The 20,783-nt window shown below is 41.5% G+C and overlaps 1 protein-coding gene across 8 annotated transcripts in view; it reads right to left on the bottom strand.

The window, feature by feature from the left end:
- The window catches only part of impdh1b (IMP (inosine 5'-monophosphate) dehydrogenase 1b), a 145,763-nt gene that overhangs the window by 122,267 nt on the left and 2,713 nt on the right, over positions 1-20,783 (bottom strand). The window lies entirely within an intron of this gene.

Here is a 20,783-nt window from a genome sequence, read left to right as displayed (position 1 = left end):
AGCCCACTGGTCTATTGTCCCAAATGCTAAATCACACACATGCAGGCATGCATGCATACTGCATTAGACAGACACGCCTGTAAACAAGTGCCCTGCCCACCAGTCAGTTCCCCCCTTGTAATAATCGTGTTCCAACTTTTGAACTAACTCCCACATTCTGCAATGCATATATTTCATCATTTCTGCATCCATGATTGCTTGTTACTTTTTCACTGAACAGTCCACAGCATTCTGCTAAAGAAAAATCTAATATTAGCATAATCTGGGAAGCTAATTTTGGTGTCCTGCTACAGTGGGATGTGGGGCAAATAAATATTTAGTCAACCACTACTTGTACAAGTTCTCCCACTTGAAAATATTAGAGAGGCCTGTAATTGTCAACATGGGTAAACCTCTTACCATAAGAGACAGAATGTGGGGGGGGGGGGGGGGAACAGAAAATCACCTTGTTTGATTTTTAAAGAATTTATTTGCAAATCATAGTGGAAAAAAAGGATTTGGTCAATACCAAAAGTTCATCTCAATACTTTGTTATCTACCCTTTGTTGGCAATAACGGAGGCCAAACCATTTCTGTAACCCTTCACAAGCTTTTCACACGCTGTTGCTGGTATTTTGGCCCATTCCTCCATGCGGACCTCCTCTAGAGCAGTGATGTTTTGGGGCTGTCGTTAGGCAACACGGACTTTCAACTCCCTCCACAGATTTTCTATGGGGTTGAGATCTGGGGACTGGCTAGCCCACTCCAGGACCTTGAAATGCTTCTTACGAAGCCACTCCTTTGTTACCCAAGCTGTGTGTTTGGGATCATTGTCATGTTGAAAGCCCAGCCACGTCTCATCTTCAATGCCCTCGCTGATGGAAGGAGATTTCCACACAAAATCTCTCGATACATGGCCCCATTCATGCTTTCCTTTACACAGATCAGTCGTCCTGGTCCCTTTGCAGAAAACAGCCCCAAAGCATGATGTTTCCACCCCCGTGCTTCATAGTTGGTATGGAGCTCTTCGGATGCAATTCAGTATTCTTTCTCCTCCAAACACGAGAACCTGTATTTCTACCAAAAAGTTCTATTTTGGTTAATTTGACCATAACGCATTCTCCCAGTCCTCTTCTGGATCATCCAAATGCTCTCTAGCGAACCGCAGACGGGCCTGGACGTGTACTTTCTTCAGTAGGGGGACATGTCTGGCAGTGCAGGATTTGAGTCCCTGGCGGCACATTGTGTTACTGATAGTAGCCTTTGTTACTGTGGTCTCAGCTCTCTGTAGGTCATTCACTAGGTCCCCACGTGTGGTTCTGGGATTTTTATCTCACCGTTCTTGTTATCATTTTGACGCCACGGGGTGAGATCTTGCATGGAGCCCCAGATCGAGGGAGATTATCAGTGGTCTTGTATGTCTTCCATTTTCTAATAATTGCTCCCACAGTTGATTTCTTTACACCAAGCGTTTTACCTATTGCAGATTCAGTCTTCCCAGCCTGGTGCAGGTCTACAATTTTGTCTCTGGTGTCCTTCGACAGCTCTTTGGTCTTGGCCATAGTGGAGTTTGGAGTGTGACTGACTGAGCTTGTGGACAGGTGTTTTTTATACCGATAATGAGGTAAAACAGGTGCCATTAATACAGGTAACGAATAGAACCTCGTTAGACCTCATTAGAAGAAGTTGGACCTCTTTGACAGCCAGAAATTTTGCTTGTTTGTAGGTGACCAAATACTTATTTTCCACCATGATTTGCAAATAAATTCTTTAAAAATCAAACAATGTGATTTTCTGTTTTTTTTCACATTCTGTCACTCATGGTTGAGGTTTACCCATGTTGACAATTACAGGCATCACTAATCTTTTGAAGTAGGAGAACTTGCACAGTTGGTGGTTGACTAAATACTTATTTGCCCCACTGTACATGAAAAAGTTGGTTCATAAAATCCATTCCGCAAAATCCTTGCCCATAATCTTAAAACAACTAGCGGTATGATAATTTGTCTTCGTTTTGGACAGACTCACTCGCTTTGTGTCAATGTCTGCTGCAACCTTCCGACGGCAAATATAAATGTCCCCAAATCCCCGTCCATCAACTCCGCACAACGCAGTTTTAATCCGGAGTGCCACCCAGGGGAGCCTTTTAAGCCACGTTTTGCCCTCTGAAGGTGTAAAAGGGCGAGCAGGCGCCTGGTGAGACACCCCCATAGTCGTTAGGAAGGCCTCAGAGGATGCCCAGCATGCATGTTCACTCAATAGTAAGAATAAAGGCCAGGCCACGTCACAAAGGGACAGGATAGAGCTCGGGAGAGTTGTTTCATGCATGTACCTACCGACCAATAAGAGTACGCTTGGCATACCTTTTTTGGCATGTTCCTACTGTGCAGTATATTGCACTGACTGCATTCGATCACAGGGACAATGCACACAGACAGCGAATAGCCAATGGCTAGGTCAAGTAACAGCCTCTGTATTCTTGTAAAATGTAACAACACAGGCATTGCCACAAGGTTAAAGAGAAACAACAACTTAGCTTTTCAACCCCCCAACCTCAACCCTGCTCACAGCAATAATATGTTCACAAGCCAATTCTTTCCTAATCCCTGCATTTGATAAAAACAGCGTGATTGAGGGATGTTCATTCCCCCACTAGGGAAAAGCGTGTACCAACTGCCGGCTGTGTAATTATATTTGCGCAAGCAAAGAAGAGGACTATTGTGAGTTATATTTATGTATTTCTGTTATTGTGCTGTCCCGTGGAGAGATGACCCACTTCCTACAGCTCAGACTGAGCGGGCTCGGGCAGTTTTGTGGTAAAATTTTGTTTGCTATAATAGAGAGAGACGAAAATCCGTAAATCACTGCTTGTTCTTTTAACCTTTGTCAAAAATGTTTCTTTTTGGCGTGGGGACAACTTTAGCTTTTGGCTCTTTGGAAAATAGTTCTCAAAAAGGGTCATTCATAGAGTCATCATGTGCATGTGTTGGTGCGTCACTGTGCCTCGATCCCAGCGGTATCTATCAATCAATACCATATAAACTGATGTTTTTATCAACATTACATAAAAGTCATTGTATAATATAGGCACCCAGCCAAGCAAGTTGGTTGAAGCTCGTCTCTCTCTCGCTATTGTTAATTGCACACGCATCTTAATGAGCATCCTTGTCGCATGTGTCAACTCCAACCAAAACATACGTCGTTATCCTTCAACATTTGATACTCATGACACACATGAAGAACAAGAGACCCTTTAATTATTCTCTCCCCTGCTACAATTACTGCGTGCCAGTTTTGCTGCCACACTCCCTCTCTCGTAAAGCCCACATTCCAAGTTGCGCGCTAATGTAGCAAGAACAAAACATTAAATCCGTGAATCTTCATGCACATATACTAGTCCTTTTCAAAAAATTTGCATATTGTGATAAAGTTCATTATTTTTTGTAATGTACTGATAAACATTAGACTTTCATATATTTTAGATTCATTACACACAACTGAAGTAGTTCAAGCCTTTGATTGTTTTAATATTGATGATTTCGGCAAAAAAGTCAAGAAAAACCAAAAAATCCCTATCTAAAAAAATTTGCATATTTCATATGACCAATACAAAAAAGTGTTTTTTAATACAAAAAAAGTCAACCTTCAATTAATTATATCAGCTATGCACTCAATACATGGTCGGAATCCTTTTGCAGAAATGACTGCTTCAATGCGACGTGGCATGGAGGCAATCAGCCTGTGGCACTGCTGAGGTGTTATGGAGGCCCAGGATGATTCGATAGCGGCCTTAAGCTCATCCTCAGTGTTGGGTCTGGTGTCTCTCAACTTCGTCTTCACAATACGCTACATATTCTCTATGGGGTTCAGGTCAGGAGAGTTGGCAGGCCAATTGAGCACAGTAATGCCACGGTCAGTAAACCATTTACCAATGGTTTTGGCACTATGAGCAGGTGCCGGGTCGTGCTGAAAAATGAAATCTTCATCTCCACAAAGCTTTTCAGCAGATGGAAGCATGAAGTGCTCCAAAATCTCCTGATAGCTAGCTGCATTGACCCTGCCCTTGATAAAACACAGGAGACCAACACCAGCAGCTGACATGGCACCCCAAACCATCACTGACTGTGGGTACTTAACACTGGACTTCAGGCATTTTGGCATTTTCTCCTCACCAGTCTTCCTCCAAACTCTGGGACCTTGATTTCCGAATGACATGCAAAATTTGCTTTCATCTGAAAAAGTATTTTGGACCACTGAGCAACAGTCCAGTGCTGCTTCTCTGTAGCTCAGGTCAGGTGCATCTGCCGCTGTTTCAGGTTCAAAAGTGGCTTGACTTAGGGAATGCGGCACCTGTAGCCCATTTCCATGTTTCTGCTCGGTCTGGAATCGGCCCATCTCCACAATCTTTCTCAGGGTGCGGTCACCTCTTCTGGTTGTGCAGCGTTTCCTGCCACACGTTTTCCTTCCCCCAGACTTCCCACTGAGGTGCCTTGATACAGCACTCTGAGAACAGCCTATTGTCTTAAAAAATTCTTTATGTGTCTTAGCCTCTTGCTTGAGGGTGTCAATGATGGCCTTCTGGACAGCAGTCAGGTCCGCAGTCTTGCCCATGATTGCGGTTTTGAATAATGAACCAGGCTGGGAGTTTTTAAAAGCCTCAGGAATCTTTCGCAGGGGTTTTGAGTTAATTCGTTGATTCAGGTGATTAGGTTAGTAGCTTCTTTAGAGTACCTTTTCATTATATGCTAATTTCTGAGATAGGGATTTTTGGTTTTTCTGGACTTTTTTTTGCCAAAATCATCAAAAAAAAAAAAAAAAAAAAAAAAGGGCTTGAACTACTTCAGTTGTGTGTAATGAATCTAAAATATATGAAAGTCTAATGTTTATCAGTACATTACAGAAAATAATGAACTTTATCACAATATGCTAATTTTTTTAGAAGGACTAGTATTACTGCCTGTGGCTGAGGAGGGACCGGGATGCAAAAATTCTAGAAATTGAATAACCCAGAGGGAGGGAAGCACAAAAAAATGTTATCTCCAATGAGGAGTCATGTGACATGATATCTTTGAACAGAAGTGACACCTGAATCCTATCTTGAGGCTTTCACACTGACATTTTAGTACAAAACAAAAAAAAGTACCTTTTTGTTTGCCCCTTATAAGCCCGGGGCTACCTCTTGACATGACACTTTGTGAGTGGCCTCTGGCTCAGTTTGTATGGTAAGATGGGCCATTGGTACTGCATGGGTGCTTGCTTTGGCCAAAATATAAACACAGAACCCACATTCTGCTGGCGTCCAGGCCAGCCGGAGGAAGTACAGGGGGCTTGTTTTTTAATTGACTTTGCTAAATCCCAATATTTGGACCTAAATGAGAGGCGACACAGCGGATAAATCAAGGATAGGCTACCACCTTTGTGGTGTTGCTCTTTACCAAATGTTATTAGTCTGGGCAAAGATTTCCATCTTTCCAGAACATATATATCCTGCTAAATATGAACTTCGTCCAAAGTTTAAAGGGTCACGGTTAATGTGTGAGTGTGCGTGTGTGTTTAATCTAGTAACCGAATCTTCTGATGAGTCTGTCTGATCCTGGACTCCCTGCACATCTAATCCCAGAACCCTTCTGTCCACTTCCGATTCCTGTGTCGGAGCTTGCGTGTTTTGGGGGGATTAATACCACTAAACATTGTTCGCTTCAATCAGTTTCATATAGTAAATGAGCGTGATGCCACTTAATCCACCCTTCCTGGACTCGACAGTCCACTTGTAGGGGCTAAAGCCTCGTTCCTTTGGCAGAAAAATCAATGTATCAGTAAGCTTGGAGGAAGAAAATTCCTGACAAATGAGCCCATCTTATTCTATTTAATACCCCCTTTATTGTCCTGTCTTAATACGTTCTCACCCCTAATTCCCATTTCACGTCATCTTGTCCCTTCTTAATTGGAAAGGCCAATGTTTTAAATAGATGGAATTCACATAGCCTTAATTTGCACACCAAATTTAAATGTTAAGCGTCCATCAAGATGGCTCCGGTGGAAACCAAAGGACATTTGAAGGTCGCCTCCCTTCAAGAAAGCACTAATACATGCATGCAGCCGGCTGCAGGGAGGCCCACCTGGAGATGAAATGAGGCAAACAGGGAAGGCGATAGGGGGATCTTGAGGGGGGCGTGATGAGGCAGATGGATGCAATACGCTCACTCGCACAATATCCCAAGAGGCACCAAAGCCTGCCAGGCTGTTTTCCTGGATTCAGTGAGCATGTCGCAAAAGACAATCCCGTATTTAGCCCCGCTGAGCCAACACCTCCAATCCGCCGCTGTCTGGGCTTCATCTGAATATTCTAAACTCAGCGTCTCTTAATCCCTTAACCCAAAAAGTCAAGAAATTTCAGTTTTGGTCCTGGAACGCAAATAGCCTGTACAGATGTATTTATAATAAATAACACACTGTGGTGTTCTACTTTAGGCCTTTTGGAATTTTTAACCACCATCATGTTAACACGCAAGCAACAGTGAGGCACCATTGCAGACATTTCAATTGGCATTCACCTTTATGAAGACGTATTGCTCTGTGCATTTGCCTTCTAAGTGCCATACCTCCTCTAGTACGCACTGAAGCGCTGAATCAATCTATCTGCATCGAGTTGGCTATGAAATGTGATGTCAAAGGAAAATGGATCTGACCCCGAGATCTATTGTCACGCCACTGTTTTTAAACGCCCTTGACTCCGAGTGATTTCACTAAATCATGTGCACAGCCCCGATCGTTAAAATGTTGCTTCTAGTATTCGTGAACTTAAACCGGTAGAATGCATGTATATGAAAATGTCGAGTATTGTACAAGATTTTCGATAATGCTACCCTGCTGTCCCTGAGATGTTAAGTGTTTGTCCAGCATTTGACTAACAATAGTGATAAATTGAGAACTATAAACTATGGATGAATGCAGACACATGGAGGACAACGACAAATGCAAAATGTCACCCTCACCTGAAGACCAACTAAGGTGTCATTCCAGGAAGTAAGTTAGGATACCTCCCGCCACCTACACGGCAAACAAGGACGAGATCTTTTGGTCTGTGGTGGATTTCATTATGGCTTCCTTCCAGAGGGACAAACAAGAATAGAAGGGAGGCTAACGTTGCCGTCGCTTTTCACGCTACATTGTCTGCATGAGTGCTGACCCTTGCCAGAATTTTTTCTGTGTATGCCATTACATTGGCCATGGAGGACCGCAGACTCAGCGCTACCGTTAATGCATGTCTGTCTTTAGCCCCCCCGCCAATGAAGGCATACAAACACAGGAAGAAATTAGGTCAGAGTGTCATGAGTGCCCTTGCTGCGTATCCGCATGCACTTCACGCAACAGCAAGTGTGTCTGTGTGGGCCCCATCCATGTGTGTGTATGTCTGTTTCTACGAGGTTACTCTGGGGGCATGAGTGGTCATTTCAGGGAATCATCTGATTGGCTGTTGAAACCAAGTTGTTGACAAAAAAAGAGCGGACCCCCTGCAGACTGCATCCACTGCACCAGACAGTCACACACACACTGAAAGTCCTCAAGCTTTACCCCGTTGTGCCTTGGCGGAATTTGTTACTATGCAGACACACTCCTGGTCTCCCACTTTGGCGAGCTCGCTTATCGTGTTCCTAACAAGTTGACAGATGTAGGACACCACAGGGCGACTGCTAAACAAACTCACATCCACATTCTTCCTTTTTTCACGTCTCAAACAGTTCATGCCCGCTGAGCTGTAATAATTTGCAGAATAAACATGTTGTGATACCTCCATGCCAATTATTTTCATGTGTGATGGATGCTAGAAACAACGGCAAAATCGTATTTGGGGACCCGAGAAGCGTCATTATGCAGAAAAATGGGGGAACTTATCCATCCATGTACTTGTAGCCAATCATGCAATATGAGTGAAACAGCTCGCGTGTTTATGCTAATTGTATTATCACGCATGAGTATATTTATGGATGTGGCGCGAGGACGGCTTCATATTTTCTGAACGTGTTGCTAATGGTTTACGCGAGGAGAACTGTATGCTTGTCAGTTTGCATTTGCTCTTGATAAATCCGACACTGGGGGCACACAAGAGTCAATTGTGAGCTCGGAATGTGTATTCAAATACATATTTTCTTTTCGTCTCAGGAACTTATCCAGGATTTTATGGCAATGCCAGAATGTGAAGGGTCAAGGTGTCCTACCAGTGATTGAAATCCTCCTTCATTGCTGCTGTAAATTATTCATTGATGCTTCCGTTCTTATGTGGTAAGCACCCCTGAGACGGATACTGAATGTTGATGGATGATGCAAAATTAAATATTCGCACAGAAAAAGGTTATTTAATTGCCGCATTATACTGCAGTACTGTGAAGAACCTTGGACATTGGTGCTCAGAAAGCTCTTTGAAAACCTTTATGTAAAAAAGAAACCGATTTTTGTCTCATTCAAACAGGGCCCGGCTGACGCAAAAAGGCTATCCAGCGTTTCTATGGCGACCCTCACCTTCAGGCAATGTTCCACCAACCTGAAATGTGATATAACTGCCTCAATTGTTTAGTTACGTGACCTGGTGTTGATCCAGCGCACCATTATTGTCACATTTATTATACGGTTTTCCAGGAAGGGCAGACAAAGGGACGTTTTTTACTGCTGTGAACACTTTTTACAGCTGTGCAAAGTACAAACAATAGTCTGCAATATGACGTATGAATGTTCAGTGACTAGTAATAGTTAAAATTAATATCTTCTCAGACAAAGGCTTCCTGAGGAGACAGATGCTATGCCAGTATGAACTAAATGCTTTTTCACTAACATTTTTTACTGCTGTGAACACTTTTTACACCTCTGCAAGAACAAACAATGGTCTGCAATGGCGTACCGCACGCAGGCTATTTTTAGACAGTGACGTCGCATCGTAAAGCGGAAGTAAAGCCGAAGTGGGACATTATAGGCCCCCCCCTCGCATAGACCCCACGTAAAAAGTGCTACTTTTCGCCGGTAATCTTTCAAAAACGAACATGGCGATCACGCATTGCTTTTTTGGAACTTGTAGAAACGACTCTAGACATTACGACCATGAAGGATGTTTTCTTCATACGTTCCCGGAAACCAAAAACTCGGGAGGAAAAAATGTGAAAACCGAATCAACTTGCGCGGACTTTAACACCAGCTCGGCGAATCCATTCACGTTTCATATGCAGTAAACATTATGTTGGGTTGGCATGGTCTTTCAGAGGACAAAGAGGTAAGCCATTTTTATATTTTTACTTTATTTTTTTTTTGCGTAACATTGTGCCTTACTGCTTCTATCTGACAATGAATGACCTGAAAAAACTACAATGGTATCTGACTGCCACTGTTACCGTTTCTGTTATATATATATGTGTATATATATATATATATATATATATATATATATATATATTAAAAAACTTTAGTAAGGGGGAAGTGTAAATGAATTATAGGATTAAGATGTGTTATCAATGAAAAAATTTTAAGTGTTCGTTGGCTGTCACTGAGTAGCATTTGCGACCGCTACACAAAGCTAACTAAATTACCCCCAAGAACGGTAAGAGACGTAGGACAACCAGAGGATATATAAGAAAGACAGGGCTGATGGTAAAGGATAGCTTGTTGAAACCGGAGAATGTCATTGTCAGTCGCGTCGATTAAAAAAAAGCTAAAGCTATACTTAGGTCGGCTCGTTTTTTTCGTCTTTTTCAGCCTTCGACGCTAAAGCCATCTCTTTAACTGAACATTTTTATGTTCTTCCACATCTATGCCAGTCAATTTGGCGCCAGGCACATCATTTTCGGAGAGAATTGGTAGGTTTAGCGCTGTAAACATCTCCTTCGTACACGATTTCCATTCATTTCCTATTAGGGACAAATGGTGGCTTGTCCTTGCATAGCAACCGTAGCTAATGCCATGAATATTAATGAGCGGAAGTGACGTGTTGCTTGCGGTACGCCATTTGACGTATGAAAGTTTAGTGACTAGTAATAGTTAAAATTCATTAATATCCTCCCAGGCATAGGCTTCCTGAGGAGACAGATGCTACGCCAGTACGCACTAAATGCTTTTTCACTAACGCCATATCTAGCACGTGTGAACAAAGTTCAACAGTATTATACTGTGATAGACTTTGCACTATAACACTATATCTTGTCTTCAGGTGATAAGAGCATGTGACTTTCTAAAGAAAGGTCTGTTGTTTAGAAGTCAAAACTGTTTTTGGGAATTAATATGCTATGGTTCGACGATTGACCCTGCTGCATTGTTTGTGACATGTTCCACAAATATCTCCGCCACAAGGCTCTGTTGCCATAGTACCTTGGTTCTCCTGAGGTCAAAGCCGTGACCCAAGTAAAGGTTCGGTGGAAGCTGCCTCAGAGGTGCAAATTAACCTTCAAGCCCTGGCGGCGGGTGTTTGTGACAGTACAGTAGTTGAGAGGACGTGCGAACACAAAGAGACGGGAGACAATAAGGAATGGGAAGCAGTGCTAGGATTTATACATAAGGCAGATCGAGATATGAAATCATGGCAAAGCAGGTAGGGAAAGTCGTAGGAAATAGTAAAATGGGGTTGATCTCATAGCTGCAAATGGAAGAAAATTGCAAACATTAGCAAACATTTAAACTAGATAAGTTTTGTAATACAAAAATAGGGACGAGGTGTGTCCAGAAAATTAGTTCTGTACATTCCAGGAAACTTTAGCTAGCATAGGCAGATGCAGGTTCTATTTGTTAGAACAAAAATGTTTTACAAGCCCTCTCATCTGTGAAGTTGTTGCATTTCTTTTTTTGTTTTTAAATCCCTCAGTGTTTTATGCCTGACATCACGAATTTAGGGAGTTTGCACCTACTTAGCTCAAATTGTTTATACTGCTTCACCACTAATCCCTCTGACAAAACCTTCTGGGAGATAAACACCTTAAAGTTTTAGCGTCATTGAAAATCCAAACAAACCCACCAAAATTATACTGTTATGATATTTTCCATGAATGCGCATGGCAAACACCATCATCGAGTTACTAAGTCATCACATTTTCATCACCAGCATCCCCAGTGTACAACGACTGCAAGGTTTTAACTTTGTTGACACAAATAGCTGTCAATACCGCAATCTGAGTCGCTTGAGCAACCCAGCGGCTGATTACAGCGGCAGCAGGCGGGATTTGCTGCACTAAACAAAAGACCAGCACCATACCGGCAAACTATTCATTTCCCACTAGGAACTTCAAGGCAAGTGCACACATTGTTTGCTCAGAGGGGAGTTAAAGGACAGTTTACACTTATTAAAAATGACTTCACTAAACACTCATTGTTGCCTCATGGCTCAACAGAAATGTTTGTTATGACAAGCACAGGAGGTTTTTGTTAAGGGCTGAAAACAGAAAAAGGGAAGATTAACGTCAGACCGAGTACACATTTCAAGATGAAACTAATGACTAGTTTGTTCTACGAATCTCTCATCCATGAGCGTTGAGTGCTACTAGCTTTCCATTTCAGCATGTACAACACATCTCAACCAACTGATATTTTTATGTTACATTACCATTGCCAAATAGGAGATACAGTGAGCTACCTGACAATGTGGCATGTCGTGCTATACATTAGCTGCTTTTTGATAATGATTTAGAGGACTTTCATCCACCAAAAGCTGACGATCCAGATGTCATGGCAACAGTAAGCCCGCAAGCCCACTCCGTCGTCACTGAAGGTTGTCAGAGCACATCATGCAGTCTCGCCGCGTTGGTTGCGTCGCTGAGAGGCGCTCGATGCAGATTTTGCTCTGCTTCCTGTCGCTTTGTTGTCTTGTCGTTTGAGGTGACATGACGATGAATAGGAAGCACCAAGCGGCACCCGGGAAGACATGAACCAAACTTTGAATTTCCTCGCAATATATCCATAAAAGTGTCATTGGCGAGACTGACTCACGGAATGGTTAGAATAGTAGCTATCTGGCTTTATCTAAAGTCTAAATATTTCTTGGGAGTTTTCAACATAAACAACTTTCCTAAATAGCAGCAAAACCAACAAAGATGTGTTAAAATGAATAATTGTCTAGTTAATTTTACCAGTCATCATCAGCGTAGCATAACCGTGACCTCTTGCTGACGCAGTTTTGTGTGTACTTTCTGTGTAATTGCCAACTTAATTCTTGCGGGAGCACGATGCCGACATTAGGCGGAAAAGCCTCGGGGTCTCAGGGCAGACCGATCAGACGACAGCTGGTGGGATTCATGAAGGGTACTCAAGCGAATAGTCACGTCTTGGGATGAATCTTGTTTTAAAAAAAAAAAAAAATAGCGCAGACTCCCACATTTACATTCTGCACATTGGGGGACCCTCCATTTTAAAGGTCAGAACATCACAACCCAGATGTCACACATATAAAAAATTTAGCATGGATGTAATCATGTGATCATCTGAAGAATCAGGCTAAAATTTAAAATTTGGACTCATGCTATTGGTCGTAGTACACATTATAAAGGTCATTGGGTCAATTAACATTACAAATTTATTCCAATGTTCAGGGAAAAAACAAGCCACTTACTGGTGTTCTCTACATTGTGGCTTTTTACATGAAAAAGACCATTAAAAAATCCAATACTTTATTAGAGTCAGTAGAGTACATTATATTACCCTCGAGGCTCCATCTATGCAAATGTATCCCGTAGGGCCAATTATTTACAACACGCCTTCAAGATATAATAATGTGCTTTCAAGACGACAAGAGCCTGTTAAAAGAAAAAAAATCCGAAAATGTTGGTGAGCTCCATCAGTTGTGTGGGAAGCAATTGTCCGAGAGAAAGGCAGTTATGAAATGATAGCACCGAGGATTACGCAAACTTTTCTCAAAGAAAGCATCTCAGGACAATTCTTTACCTTAAAAAATAAATAAGTGACCACAGATAAGCTGTCACTACATAACTATTATTTTTGCATCTTTCATTGCTGCACATATCATTAACATGAATGCTCATTTCAGATACAGAAATGTCCGAAGACAATTCCCCCAAATATCTTTGGCACCATGGAATAAATGGAGCCCTGGATGATTATTTAGCTTTGTACACAATGGCATGCAGACACAAATAATAGGATCAGTCAATGTTCATGCTTACTTACCTTAAATAATATGATCAATGTTAATGCTTACTTACCTTAAATCATTTGATCAGTCAATGTTCATGCTTACTTAACTTACTTGAGTTTATTAGTACAGGTGAACACAAAAATATTCAACTTTGAACTGCCGAGGGAGCATATGATGCAGATTTTGACTTCCTACCACTGGCTGGTTTTGCACTTTCATTTGAAGACTTATTTGTTTTGAAAATTTAACTCACTGGGTGTCTTTGCATTATTAAAATGGTCTCATGCCACCTTACCTGATCAGCTACACTTTAAAAAACAATCTACAGAATTTACTCAATAGAATTGAGGTAAGAATTTACTCTCAGTTTGATGGTGTAAAGTTTAGCCAATTTTACCTTGTAAAGTTTACCTAAATGCCTCAACAATAATATGGTCAAATAATTTGGGTAAAGTTCACTTAACCTTTTCAAACAGATTATATTACTTAAAACCTATTAAAATGGAGTATTATTTACTTATACCCCTTTCCCACTGGCCAAAAAACCCGTGTCAACCCGCTAACAATCGGCTTTTGGTGGCAGTGGGAAAGGTGCAGCGACCCGCTTCGACCCGTGTCAATCGACCCGCCAAGCGACCCGTGTTAAAATCACCTCGGCTCTGATCGCCATGCAGTGTGAAACCAAAACCCCGGGTCAACAGTCAACACGCTAATCTACGTCGTGACGTAGGCTAGTACGTGATGCGTCATAACAAAAAACAAAAACCATGTGTTCTAGCCCGGATCCACATACGGCGAACAGTCGGTGTAGCAGCGTTAGCAATAGCCATAACAGATGAAACAAAGGCTCTTCTCCTCCTTCTGTGACGTACACGACTCCTCTCAATTTCAAACCAAAATTCATGTCGCCGACGTTGCCTCAGCACAAGCAGAGCGTAGATCCTTTGCTGCATTTCGACCATTTTGCGGGCAGTAAAAAGCATGAAAACAGAGAACACAAACGGAAAGGAGGCTTCCATGTTGCTTTGCATTGTTAACTTCCTTGAACTGAATGAATTCGGTCGCACTTGTCGAAGCGCATCTTAGCGTGGTGACGTCACCAACCTTACGCACGGCTGAGGAGGGGTGTGGGTTAGACGGGTGAAAAAGAAAAAAAAAAAAAGACACGGCTTTTTTCGTCAGTGGGAAAGGTGCCAAATGCCAATTGCTAGTGGGTTGCATCGGCTTGGAAAAACGCGCGCTGACCCACTAGTTTCAGTGGGAAAGGGGTATTACAGTATAAATGTAGTAGGGGTGCACAATATCCATTTTTTGAAACCGATACTGATATCGATAACTTCCTGCTCCTCAAAGCCGATACCGATATCCGATAATAAATATATAATTTTTTAAATGTATAGATCCTACTCACCAACGTCACAGAATGACGTGTCGCTGTATCCGGCCGCCATATTGTCTGTCTTTGTTTATCCGTATTCTCAATGGTTTCAATTTGTCGTGCAATTTATAGTGCAATTCATGGAAGCCCCGGTGCTTTCAGACGCTGTAAACTCATTGGATGCGTTGCATAAAAGGCGTTATGTGGAAAAGCTTCAGTCTATCCATTCGCCAGATCCATATTTGATGCCTAAATCGATATTTTTCAACCCGCTGACTTCGCCCTCTCTGCCTGACATCTGCTACCCTGATATCTACAACTATCTTGTCCACACAAAATCAGCCTATTCTCAAGTTTGAAAAACTTTAAGAGCAGCACTCTAAGCAACATTACCCCGTGTGACCCTTTACTTCCAATTTTTTAAAATGGCGACAATCAATAAAAAAAAAAAAAGTTGACTGCGATGGCCGACGCTTCAAGGATAGGTGGATATTGGACTATTTCTTCAATAAAACACGCAACAACTGTGTCTGCCTCATTTGCAAAGAGACAGTCGCTGTTTTCAAAGAGTTCGATGTGACACGATAATGATATTACCGAACAAGACACGCTGACATGTATGACAACATTACAGGGAAGATACGCAGCGAGAAATTATAGCAACTTGAAGCTAGTTTAATTTCACAACAGTATTTCGCAAGAGCCCGAGTGTCGAAAGAGAACGCCACAAAGACAAGACTGTTGAAATTATGATTTAAAAAAAATAATAAAGCAAATGTGACACACAGAAGGGCTTGCTAAAATTTGTTTAAATATATTTTTCTATGTAAATCAGCCAAGGTAGCCCCCCGCATTTTTACCACACTAAATCTGGCCCCCTTTGCAAAAGGTTTGGATACACCTGTTTAACTGATGATCCGTAGACGAGGCCAGCTTCTTTCATTTGGTACCAGCCAAGTATTATTAAAAATGCAATGATGGTGGAAGAAATAAGCTTCTTGAATTTGAAACTGTATGTTGTCGGTGATTAGCCTCGCAATGATCTTAATTGTGGTTGTCAGCCCAAAACCCTCTAAATATATATTAGATGCATCTTACCAGATATAAAATGACTACTACATAATCTGTGGTAATCGTTTGGAGCCCAGTTTTCTCGTCGAATTGCAGCAGTCCATCTCGCTCTCCTCTCCGGGTCTCTTGGAATATGGTAGAACTTCAAGTCTCTCCGTCTATCTTCTCTGTTATTGCAACCAACCGCCACACACGCCTTCACCATTTTGATTATTAATGTGAACGAACAGAAAAACACGCCATAATAGGAGGAATTTACGTAGCGGTAATGCGTCAACACGACGAGTAGACGGACAATATGGCGCGGAGGCGTGGTTGTGACGTCATGTGAGTAGGGTCTATAACCTGAGTTTTTGAACACCTGGAGGTTTAAAAAAAAAAAATAGTGGTGGATTCAACATAGACTTGCCTTTGATCTCATCAGATTTTCCATAATGACATGAACAAAACAGTGCGTTTAACTTCTGCACTGCCCGACAGCCAGCTAAGAATGAATGCACTTCCATAAACCACAAGGCTTGGGCTTTTCTTGCTTTTATGGGAAGACACTCGTCTTAAAGAGCATACGACACCAGAAAAAAAGTCTTAAATGGCATTATTATGTGAATTAGAATCATATTTTGAGACGATTCGACCATATACAACAATTTAGCAAAGCGCAGATGACGAGAAATTAGTCTTTTAATCTGCCGGTTAGCCACGCCTACAATTATAGGGCTTTAGCGTCCCCAACAGGTGGATGACGTCAGCGGTAGACTAGGCTCATCGGTTTTACTATTCAGCCCATTGAGGGGGAATTTTTCAGAACGAGGAAAATGAGACGAAGAGAGCTGCAAAATGTCATTGTTTCAGTCTCTCTACTCCCAATATTTTTACAGGATATTCTTTTTATCCAAGTATTTTCCCCAATAGCTATATAAATGGCTTGAGAAGGACCAGTCAGCCCGTCGAGGGGGAACTATTCACAATGAGGAAAACGCAACGAAGAGAGCGGCAAAATGTCATTGTTTCTGTCTCTTTACTTCAATATTTTTACAGGATATTCTTTTTACCCAAGTACTTTCCCCAATTGCTAAATAAATGGCATGGTCATGACAAATAACTTGTGCTAAATGGAATATAAAATAATAAAAATCCATTTATTCAAGACGACATGGCAAAATTACTCCATAATGGTCAAAACAGTCGACTTTACCTTTACTGTCACACCTGCCGAACGATATTTTATGACACCTAAATCGGACATATGTCATTTCCCTTCCCCGGCTTCGGAGAATGTAAACAGACCAGAAGGAGTGACAGCTAGCCGACATGCTAACCCGAACCGAGGGATGTTTCAAAGTCTTCGAAGTGGAAAATCACACATAACTAGCCTGGATTATTTGACATGACGACCCGGTTGTCGAGTTTCTTTGCGGATCGGCAAACCGCCCGGCGGAGAGCAATTTACAGTTCGTTCCCTGGAGGAGGGTGGCTGGAATTGTTGTGTAGCTAACGCGCTAACAGCTAACTGCTAATGAGCGTGAGGATAGCTTTTTACATGCCTATCAATGATCAAACGTAAGTAGTCCTTTATTTAAAGGAATCTTATAGTGTTTACTTTGTAATCACTGTATTCGTATTTGACATAATACAAAACAAGATGTTTACTCACTTCCTTGTAAGTCCAATGGTCCCACAGTAAATATCCACGGTGAATGGGAACCTTTTGAAACTCCAAAAAGGCGCATACGCCTCTCCCGCATACAGAATGATTTTTCTGCAGCCGTTTGGCTGGCGTGATGCAAAAAATAAAAGTATTAATCCGCAAAATCAGCTGAATCCTTCGTCCTCATACACAACAGTACACTGTAGCGTGAAGAGGACGTCTTCTACCGTACACGTCACAGCGCCCTCCTCCTCAATGCGAGACCGAAGCCGGAAGTCACTCATTTTCCTGGCGCGGGATTCAAAAAACTAAATAAATATAGCGATCGCTTCCACACACATCCAAGCGGTCCATATCATTCAGGAGCATAAAATACCACGTGTATTATGAAATAAACATGCTTTTTCGTGTCACAAGCACTTTAATATTGTAAAAGTACAACAGAAAAATACGCATATTCAGTACTCAATGCACAATACACTTATATACACAACTATTATATCGAAAGCATAGCACACTAGTTTGAGCTACTAAAGCATTGGCTGGCTTCTATAACACAACTTATGAAGTTCTGTACATATGACCCTTCACCACAGAAGTAAACATATTTTGCACATCCATATGTAATAGTAAACATTAAATACTTACATATATTTCTGAGGCGGAAACGTAACAGAAAGCATTCACGACTCTCAATGCTACCGCTAGACACCGCAATGTGTAAGTGATTGAACCAAACTACTGTAACAAAAAATAGGTGCATTGAATAATTCTGAACAACAGGTGGGAGCAATGCCCCGCAAATGGTCAACTGATTTCCCATACTAGTGTGTAAACTGCAAAGCCAGAACAGAACATATTATCGCTATTATAGATGTTATTGGATTTATCGGAATGACGTCATAATTCCTATCATCGGACCGATAATTATCGGACCAATAATTATCGTGCACCAGTAAATTGTAGTGTATTTGTATTGTATATTTTAGTTTTTTAATACTGTAAATATCAATTTCAATATTAACTTAATTATTACTACTGAAGATAAGGTCTGTTTTACCCTAGTTATTGCGCACAAAATGAGAAACATTTGATTGTCAACTGTTTTTTTATTGACCATTTGCTCATTAAATTTACCATTTAACAAATTCTATGCCCAAAATAAATTGCATGCAAACACTTTTTCCTCATTGTATGAGTTCAAGTACACTTTTAAGTGATCAGTGAACAACACGAGGGCATCGATCTTTCAGTTTGAGATACAAATAGGGGAAAAAATGCTATGCAATAGATGTTTGAGCCCCACTGGAGCGCTATGTTGCATCATGTTAAACTACAGTGCAAAATAGTTTCATGAAATAAGTGTGAAAATGTAAGAAATAAATGTAAATGAAATACATTATTAGCAGAAAAGACTTCCTAGAGCAAGAGCCACCAACTCCAGTCCTCGAAGGCACATATCCAGTCTGTTTTCCATTCCTCCCTCATCCAACACATCTGAATCAAATAATCAGGATCATTATGAGGCTATTGGATAACTTGCGAATAGGTTGATCCAAAATGCATATTGATTAGTCAATAAATACCTATTCAAAAGTTTCTCCCGTTTTTCTGCTTTCCATCAATCAAACTGTTGTGCATCATGTATGTGGGTCCCACAGGAACACCATGGGGTGGGGGACATGCCACTTGATTATGCTGAAAGGCGAAACATTTGACAATACTGTACAACGTAACTGATTATTTAATTAGAAAATACAGTTAATGGATTAAATTAAACCACATTATTACCAGCAACTCATGTTGCTATGCTCTGAAGAACAGCTAGCTATCAGGAATGGCTGTCGAAAGCCAAGAAAAAAAATATATTAAAAATATTTTTACGACAGGGGGTTGTAAATTTATCATGCAGCATACCGGGCTTGTTCATGTTTTTGCATTGCAAATTTTAAAAGAAACAGCTAATTCAAACTTACCTGATACTAAACGATGCCAACCTAGTTGGAGTGTCCCGCCAAATGAAATGGTCCTCCTTCCAAAGAATACTCTTGAGCGCGCACCTCATATTTCGGCGTAGATATTACAGTGGGGCAAATAAGTATTTAGTCAGCCACTAATTGTGCAAGTTCTCCCACTTGAAAATATTAGAGAGGCCTGTAATTGTCAACATAGGTAAACATCAACCACGAGAGACAGAATGTGGAAAAAAAAAACAGAAAATCACATTGTTTGATTAAGAATTTATTTGCAAATCATGGTGCAAAATAAGTATTTGGTCAATACCAAAAGTTCATCTCAATACTTTGTTATGTACCCTTTGTTGGCAATAACTGAGACTAAACGTTTTCTGTAACTCTTCACAAGCTTTTCACACACTGTTGCTGGTATTTTGGCCCATTCCTCCATGCAGAGCTCCTCTAGAGCAGTGATGTTTTGGGGCTGCCGTTGGGCAACACGGACTTTCAACTCCCTCCACAGATTTTCTATGTGGTTGAGATCTGGAGACTGGCTAGGCCACTCCAGGACCTTGAAATGCTTCTTACGAAGCCACTCCTTTGTTGCCATGGCTGTGTGTTTGGGATCATTGTCATGCTGAAAGACCCAGCCACGTCTCATCTTCAATGCCTTTGCTGATGGAAGGAGATTTTCACTCAAAATCTCTCGATACATGGCCCCATTTATTCTTTCCTTTACACAGATCAGTCGTCCTGGTCCTTTTGCAGAAAAACAGCCCCAAAGCATGATGTTTCCACCCCCATGCTTCACAGTGGGTATGGTGTTTTTCGGATGCAATTCAGTATTCTTTCTCCTCCAAACACGAGAACCTGTGTTTCTACCAAAAAGTTTTAATTTGGTTTCGTTTGACCAAAACACATTCTCCCAGTCCTCTTCTGGATCATTCAAATGCTCTCTAGCAAACCGCAGACGGGCCTGGACGTGTACTGGCTTCAGCAGGGGGACACGTCTGGCAGTGCAGGATTTGAGTCCCTGGCGGCACATTGTGTTACTGATAGTAGCCTTTGTTATTGTGGTCCCAGCTCTCTGTAGGTCATTCACTAGTTCCCCCCGGGGGTTCTGGGATTTTTGCTCACCGTTCTTGTTATCATTTTGACGCCATGGGGTGAGATCTTGCATGGAGCCCCAGATTGAGGGAGTTTATCAGTGGTCTTGTATGTCTTCCATTTTCTAGTAATTGCTCCCACAGTTGATTTCTTTACACCAAGCGTTTTACCTCTTGGAGATTCAGTCGTCCCAGCCTGGTGCAGGTCTACAATTTTGTCTCTGGTGTCCTTTGACAGCTCTTTGGTCTAGGCTATAGTAAAGTTTGGAATGTGACTGACTGAGATTGTGCACAGGTGTCTTTTATACCAATATTGAGTGAAAACAGGTGGCATTAATACAGGTGACAAGTGGAGCCTCATTAGACCTCCTTAGAAGAAGTTAGCCTCTTTGACAGCCAGAAATCTTGCTTGTTTGTAGGTGACCAAATACTTATTTTCCACTCTAATTTGGAAATAAATTCTTTAAAAATCAAACAATGTAATTTTCTGTTTTTTCCCCACATTCTGTTTCTCATGGTTGAGGTT

This window comes from Corythoichthys intestinalis, chromosome 13 (assembly GCF_030265065.1).
Source record: "Corythoichthys intestinalis isolate RoL2023-P3 chromosome 13, ASM3026506v1, whole genome shotgun sequence".
Classification (NCBI taxonomy): Eukaryota; Metazoa; Chordata; class Actinopteri; order Syngnathiformes; family Syngnathidae; genus Corythoichthys; species Corythoichthys intestinalis.
Note: the sequence above shows the minus strand (reverse complement) of the source record. Positions and strands in the feature narration are given on the sequence as shown.